Source organism: Phalaenopsis equestris, unplaced genomic scaffold (assembly GCF_001263595.1).
Source record: "Phalaenopsis equestris unplaced genomic scaffold, ASM126359v1 Scaffold001165, whole genome shotgun sequence".
In the NCBI taxonomy this organism is placed as follows: domain Eukaryota; kingdom Viridiplantae; phylum Streptophyta; class Magnoliopsida; order Asparagales; family Orchidaceae; genus Phalaenopsis; species Phalaenopsis equestris.
Window position 1 is genome coordinate 96,860 of NW_018165604.1, and position 8,085 is coordinate 104,944.

Consider the following 8,085-nt stretch of genomic DNA (forward strand, 5'->3'; position numbering starts at 1 on the left):
CATTTGTGAGCTTGAAACCTTGCTGAAACCCAGAACAGACCCCAGTACACCTCCACAGTCCACCAAACTCAAATGCGTAATCAAAAATTGGTTCTACATTTGATCTTTTTAAAGTATAAGACTTAGTAAAATGAAATTCCCCTTCCATAGAGACCTTAACATAACTCTAGACCAACCCCTGAAATCGAGCATGGTGGAATTCATAACTAGACCATTCACCATAGTAAGAGACTCAATCCCTAGCCTCTAGGGACCTCAACAAACATTTCGAGCACCTCTGATTGAAGCTTCCCTTTTCAGAGCAAAGTTATTGAACTCCCTCTCTTCTTGAGCCTATTTTGATTCTCTATTTGCTTAGGCTTAATTTCATGGCATCTTAACCGTATAAATATCTTCCTCTAGTCTAGACGAGCATTTTAAAAAAAAAATCTCATTCTATTTGGTTGAGAAATGAGGGTGATATCAAGCCTTGAAAATGAACGGTTCTCGGGCTGGACCATTGCATATGATGACAGAGAGTCGTTTGATCATGCGTTTATCTCATCAACATATGAGATCAAGCCGGACAACGTTTAAGTCGCGGGCCTAGTCACCACTGAGGTGGATGGTGGTGTCAAATAGGAGAGCGTCGCGTGGAGCTTTGGAGCTGCTATAGGTTGACATGGCGACTCACGTTTAAATAAATAAATAGGGAATTAAATAAATCAAAAAATGCCCCCTAACTTCAAAAATTTATATCTTAGTGTATATCTTAGTGTAGAAAATATCTTAGTGTAGAAAAATTATAAAAATAAAATAAAAATACCCTCTTGCTCAATGGACAGAGGAGAACGATGTGGAAATAATTTGAATTCCATTTGATAGATGTTTTATTTTTAATGAATTAAATACTATTTTTATTCTTTTGATTCTCCATGCATGTAGACATTTCACCATGGCTTGCAATTTTGACATGTTGTAGCCTCTGATAAGGGAAACATTCCCTAATTTTTCCAAAGTCAGGGGAGACCTCTAGACAAAGATGCATATTTTTCAAGCATATGTCTATTATTTGAATAAACTAATCGTAATAATAAGCATGTTGCTTAGAAAAATCCAAGAAAATTTTGGTAGGTCTACTATGACTAGAGAACTATTTGAAAAATCTTTCATGAGCCAAGTCATTCAAAATGCACCTAATCTTTACAAACTCTAAGACACAAAGATAATTAATTTTGGAAAATATAAATATCAAAATGACTTGATTTTTTATGTCCACTGTTGGCAGAGACTCAGAGAACTCCCCATAAAAATTTTAAAACATTTTAAACTCATTTGATAACTCAAAGTGATTTTTTAAGTTAAATGACATTTTTGACACTAAAATAATTTTTTAATAATCAAAATATACCTTAAAAAATTATGAAAATGATTTTTTGGAGTTCTCTGTGATCAGAGGGATTTACTAAAAATAAAAATAAAAAATATAATGGTGTTTAAAACAAAAATTTTATTTTTAGCCTATTTTTAAAAACTAAAATAATTTAAAAATGATAAAAATCACAAAAAAAATAAATTCATGGAACTTTTCTAAATTGTTTTTTAAGCGCTTAGAAACAATTGAAATATATTTCCTGATTTTCTACGTGAAGGCTAAAAAATGGATTTTCACCAAAATAATTCCAATAATTCAAAGAAAAATTAGAAAATGTAACATTTGGAAAAATTAGAAATTCAAAGAAAAATTAGAAAATGTAACATTTGCTTCTCTAGGTTCTCTGACCTCAGGGAGATTTTTTAAAAACATAAATCTTAATTTTCAACTCTTAAAATATTTTATAATTAATAAATGCTCTAGAACTTAAAATAACTGTAATAATTCAGAAAAAACGTAATAAATCATGAAATTTAGTCTAAATGGTTCTCTAATTTACCTTGGTCAAGCTATAGAATTTTCTTTGAAAAATCTTATTTTTGCATAAAAATAATTATGTAAATTAAATTAAATTTTGAAAAATCACATTTTATCCTCTGATATCTTAAATGACCCATGAGTAAGGTAAGATAAAAATTTCAAAGTCATTTGAATTAAATTTGACAAATTATGAAGTGATAGAGCCTTAAGGGCAAAAGTATGATTTTGGAAGTTTAGCTCTATTTAACATTTAGGCTTAATTCAAGGAGGGAAAAGGGTAACCTCTGATTTTAACTAATTTATTTAGATGATTGAAACAAAAAGGGGGATTAAATGGTAGACACCAATCTCACTTTTGTTAATTAAAGGATAAATTTATAATTTCCTTAAATTATTAAAATTTGGAAGTCTAGTTAGATAATGATCCAAGTCTTTGGGGTATAGTTTTGGGTATTAATAACTCACTAATTTAATGCCCCAATTTGATGTTCAAATGATTTTAAAAAATGAATCGTCATCACTTAAAATTTTAATCTCTTTCAAAAAATAATAACTAAGACATCTACCAAAATCTTAAGCCCCAATTTGATGTTCAAATGATTTTAAAAAATGAATCGTCATCACTTAAAATTTTAATCTCTTTCAAAAAATAATAACTAAGACATCTACCAAAATCTTAAGGGTCTGGTAGTGACCTAGGCTAAATCAAATTAAAAAAAAGATTAGAAAAAGCGGACATATTTAAAATTAAACATCTTTGGAACACTACAAACCCAAATTAAAAAGTTGGTTGAGTGCCTTGATAACATTAACTTGCCCCTTTTAAGGTTCTTTACCCACATAATTTACAAATTAAATCACAAACGATAATTACCCTACTCATATGGATAATTGAAACATAAATGTTCACTGAGCATTAGGAGTATTTTTACAGGGTGGATTCATTAAGCAACATAATAAGTTTAGATGAGCTCGAGACTTTTCACCAGGCGGTGAGAGGGAAGCATGAATCTGCTTCTTCCTCCAGATCTATTGGATACCTCGTAGGTCTACTAAACTTAATATATTTAACTTAGCAAAAATCATCCTTAATCATATTAATAGGGACCCACCAAGATATGACATATGGTTTAGGTAGGTCGCCAAAACCTTACTTAAATACAATGACATGCATTTTGAGTTTCAGGTGGTGGAACGAGAAGACTCACCAGATACGATTTTACAGTTTACAACGTCGTCTTTCTTGTACTTTTGTACTATACTTTTGAACAAAACACAAACTTGCATGCTAAACAATGATGTCACCCTGCATAAAAACTAAAACTATCAGGATAACCACAAAACAAAAATGAAAACCAAAAACTAAAATAAACCAAGATAAAAGTCACCCCACAACATTTAAAATATAAAATAACTCAAAATTTAATCACAAACATCACAAAAAAAAATAACAACTACAACTAAATTAAGACGTCTCTATTGGATGATCGGGAATCCCTCGGAGAAGGTAACCAATGGTTGCTAACAAGATTTCCCATGGTCTAAATGAAAGTATGGAACTCATTAGGTTGAGTTTAATAAATTCATTTTGGATTACGTGAATCCAATAAAAAATAGTGGTGTCGGAAAGAGGGAACCGTAGGATCCTAACCGATGTCACTCTAATCAACTTTAACATCCCCCACAAATTTAAAGAACTACAATCATAGGGACACTTCATTTGACATCATAACTTGAGACCCTAGAAAACTCAAACTTGTCACGACAAGGAGCTTAGAGCTAGCATGGTGGCCAACACGGCCATCTTCAACAGCAAAACCTGTCGAACATGTCTACACCAGCTAAATCATTCCTTCCTTAGAATTAAATAACAAGTCATAGAATTTCAAGGTTGTCTAAGGTTGTCTGCCTAGGTCTGCCTAGTGCAACATAAATCCTCAACTCATCTTAAGGCCTTTGTACAGTTCTGTTGTATAATATAAGTCCTAAATCAGTTAGGATTCTAAGGTTGTCATTCATCGCGACCTAAACCCTCACATCTTTCAGGCCATTTGTGTGATTGTTTCAGACGAATGTAAGCCCTAACAAATGAAATTGACAGGATGAAATACTTAAATAATTTCTCCTCAAAATTGAACTCAAATAATAGGATATATTGGGAAGTCACTGAGGTTCTCCTTCGGATCCATGACATCCCCTAGATCTTCCTCCTTTCTTCCTCCTTTCTTTTGGATTCCAAAAATAAAATGCTCCAAACTTGAGTCAATTCCGTTTCACCGTCTCTGGCTGATCTCGTTTAACAGTTCTATCCTTTTGAAGTCCTTGAAGATAATATTTCTTGATTTTTATCGAAAATTTTCTTTGGTGGCTTTGGTCCTTTAAGATGTAATTAGCTATAGGGGGCTTGCCCTTATAGGAAACGTTTCTGAAACCAGCTTAATATAAACCCTATTTAATTTTTCATATTAAATAGAGAAAATTGTTGGCAAATAAAATGGTTTTGTAGACCAAACGGATGTCATATATTTCTCAGTTTATTTTATTGAGCCTCATCCTCAAGTCTTATTTTTATCCTTCGGGATAGATACAGGGTTTGAGGTATAGTGCTCTTTCATTTAAACTATTAAAAATATGGGGTTAATTTGATTTCATATTTTTCTAAACTTAAATCTATATGTAAATTAAAACATCCTTCTGAAGCAGGCGATTGGATTTCAATTTTGGTGACTGACAGCTTCTTACGGGCAACGCAACCAAAATAGTGCCAACAAGAGCAACACCCTTTAACATCCCATGGTTCCTTCATTCTGGTAACACTATTTTTTCTTAAATTTACTTAGTTTAAGCAAGTTGTTAAGCTCATTTATGATATTTTTGTTTTGTTTTGAAAATGTTATATAATTTTGAAAATAGGTTCTCTATTTGGCATATAAAGTAAATAAATGCAAAATGTTGTAAAGTAAAGAAATAAAATTGTAGTGCATAAAATATAAATATGTATCTGTCATCTTCTCGCTACCTTCGCTTTGCCCAAGATGTAAGCCTCAATTGTGTGCTTTTGGAAGCTTTAGTAGAGTCCAACAAACCTCCTCGAAGTGTTGGTTTAATCTGGTGTTAGGTCTATGTATGATTTCGACCATATGATTATACGACCCTGTCTAGAGCTAGGTTAAAGGGCTCAACAGAAGGGTTTTTTGGTGGAGAACTTTCTTGTTTGGTCTGGGGAAGCTCAAGGGTAGTTCAGTTAGAGTTTAGTGGAGTTTTATGCAATGACAGAAAATGACCCTGGTGTTGAAAATTTAATTTGACCTTAGACGGTGGTTTTCAATGAGTGAAAATAGTGGTATTGAACTCAAGAAGGTTGGAGGAGGCTCTATGAGCAATATGGAGGGCTCTCCCCAAGTAATAATCTCTTCTTTTCCATGGAGGGGTTGTTTCAATTAGATGGGGAGCTAGGGCTTAATTGGAAAAGCCATGGGTTGGAGAAAGTAGCTTAGGTGGATGGCTGAATGGTGCCAGTTTTCAATGGGAAAGGGACACCTTGGATGGGTGCAAATTTGATTTGGTCCATGAACAAAGAAAAATATGTTGAGATTTTCATATCTATTTTATAATATTTTTGATAATATTGCACTTTAAAGAAAGGTATTTTTGATGTTTTGTTACAGGTATGATGAAATATGGTCATTGGAGCGAAAATGAGCAAATTTAGAGCAAAAAAGACAAAAATGTGAAGAATTAAACTAGGGCGCCGACGGGGAGCCCAACGGCGCTGACGGCGAGATTTTCTCGACTCCAAATAAATAATTTAGAAGGCCCGCCGACGGCGCCCTTAAGTCTGCCGACGGTGAGATCGGCAGTTATTTCCAAAGGTGCATTGAAAGTGGACGATTTTTGGAGGGATGCTTAGGCAACTCTTCGGAAAACTCTTCTACATCTTTAAAAGAAGATTTTAGCTGAAAATTAAGCAAGCATTGGGAGAGTTTGGAGAGTGTGTAGAGTGTAGAGAGTTTACTTCAGGTTTAGATTGTGAGGAATTCTTTGAGAGATTTTAAGAGTGGAGGGAAAGTGAGAGATTTATTCATCCTTGCCGCTTTGAAGAAGAATTCTATGGGTTGTAAAGAAAGGAAGAGATTCAGAGGAACTTCTTGGGGAGGAATTAGAGATAAGTGTTATTTACTTGTTGTAGTTTGTATGACTTTGCTTTTATATACGAATTTCGAGTTTTGTTGTGTCTTCCCCATGAGTTCTGAGTAGTTTTCTCTGTCCTTCTCCTTGTCTTGAGATTTGTGAAATGGTGATTTGAATTGGTTGAGCCAGGAAAATACTAAAGAAGTTGTGATCATCTTTTCACTTCGATCTTAATTTACTTTCAATCTGGCCAATTGATTTGTTAAAATATGTTGAGTTTTACATCCAAGATTCACGGAGGTCAAAGCCCTTGGAAGTTTGGTGCAAATAAATAGGGAAATAAAATTATCGGGCGTAGAATTGGAGATTTTAGAGTGACAGACTAAAATTCCTAATTCAGTGTTATCATTTGGGTGCGGAAGTGTAGATGTTAGCCCTCAGCCGAGGGAAACATGGGAGCTGTGAAGTGAGAGCTGGTATCCTCCCAGCCTAGCCGCAGATTCAATAAACAAGCATAGGATTAGTCAATGTTCTTTATGTCTGGACCAAAGTGTAAAGAATATGTTTGCTCCTATTTGGCACAATACAATTTGAACTGATTCACTTTATCCATTCACTATAACTTCTTGACAAGGAGAAGTATGCTTTCTTATATATGGAATATCACATTAGAAACTTTATTAGTATAATTAATTATTTAAGAGTTATTAAAATTACATATTTATTTCAATTGCCTATTAGTGACAGATAAGCAATTTGAATTATATTGTTGTGATTAAGTATTGATTTTCTAAAATCTTAGTTCGTAGTTCTAATATTACTCCCTGTGGGATCGATATCTAGGACTCCATTAGAGCTCTATATTACTTGAGCAATATGTATACTTGCGTTGATAAGTGTGACTTTACCATTATTGAATATTTTATATATACATCTTTATCGAATCTATAACAGTTATTAAATTTTTGGTGCCATTGCTAAGGAATAAAATCTTTTAGCAGCAGTATTAAATACTTGTCTTTTTAAGCATATATAAAGTCGCTGTCAAGTTTTTGGCACCGTTGCCTGGGAATTAAATCTTCTAGCAACAGTATTAAATACGTGTTTTTTTATGCATATATAAAGTCACTGTCAAGTTTTTGGTGTCGTTGTCGGGGAGTAAATATGAATCATAATTAGAGTAATAGACAAATTAGGACTATTAGAAAATTTTTACTGGAATTGCAACTTATTTTCATATTTAGTTACCTGTTTTTCTATGTACTGATTTCAATTGTATGCGTAAATTTGTACCTGAAAATCTTATACCCTATGATTCAGAATTAGAACGCACTGTTAGAAAAATTATAAGAATAAGAAGAGAGCCTAGAAATTCTGACAAGATGGAAAAAAACATGAACAATCAAGGAATAAAAAATGAGCACCAACCTATACCCCTACGAGATTATGCAAATCCTACAACAGAAGAAATTCACTTATCTATCCAAAATTCTGATGTAGCTACTAATTCATTTGAGCTTAAACCTGCTATTATCCAAATGGTATAAAACAATCAATTCAGAGATACACCAAATGAAGATCCTAATTTACACCTCGCAAGTTTTTTTAGAACTTTGTGCTACCCTTAAATATGATAGAGTTTCAAATGATGTTATTAGACTTAGACTTTTTCCTTTTCACTTAAGGATAAGGCTAAGATGTGGTTAAATTTGTTAGCACCTGGATCTATTGAAACATGGGGAGAAATTTCATAGACATTTCTATCTAAATATTTCCCTCCATCCAAAACTACTAAACTTAGAGAAATGACATAACATTATTTTGTCAGATTGATGGAGAGTCAATATATGAAGCTTGGGAGAGATTTAAAGATCTTCTTAGGAAGTGCCCTCATCATTTGTTACCAAATTGGTTGATAATTTAAACTTTTTATAATGGATTAGTGGGATCACTTAGATCAATTATAGATGTTGCGGCTGGTGGTTCTTTAATGTCAAAACCTTTTGAGGCTTATTCGTTAATAGAAGAGATGGATACCAACAATTTTCAATGGCCCTCTG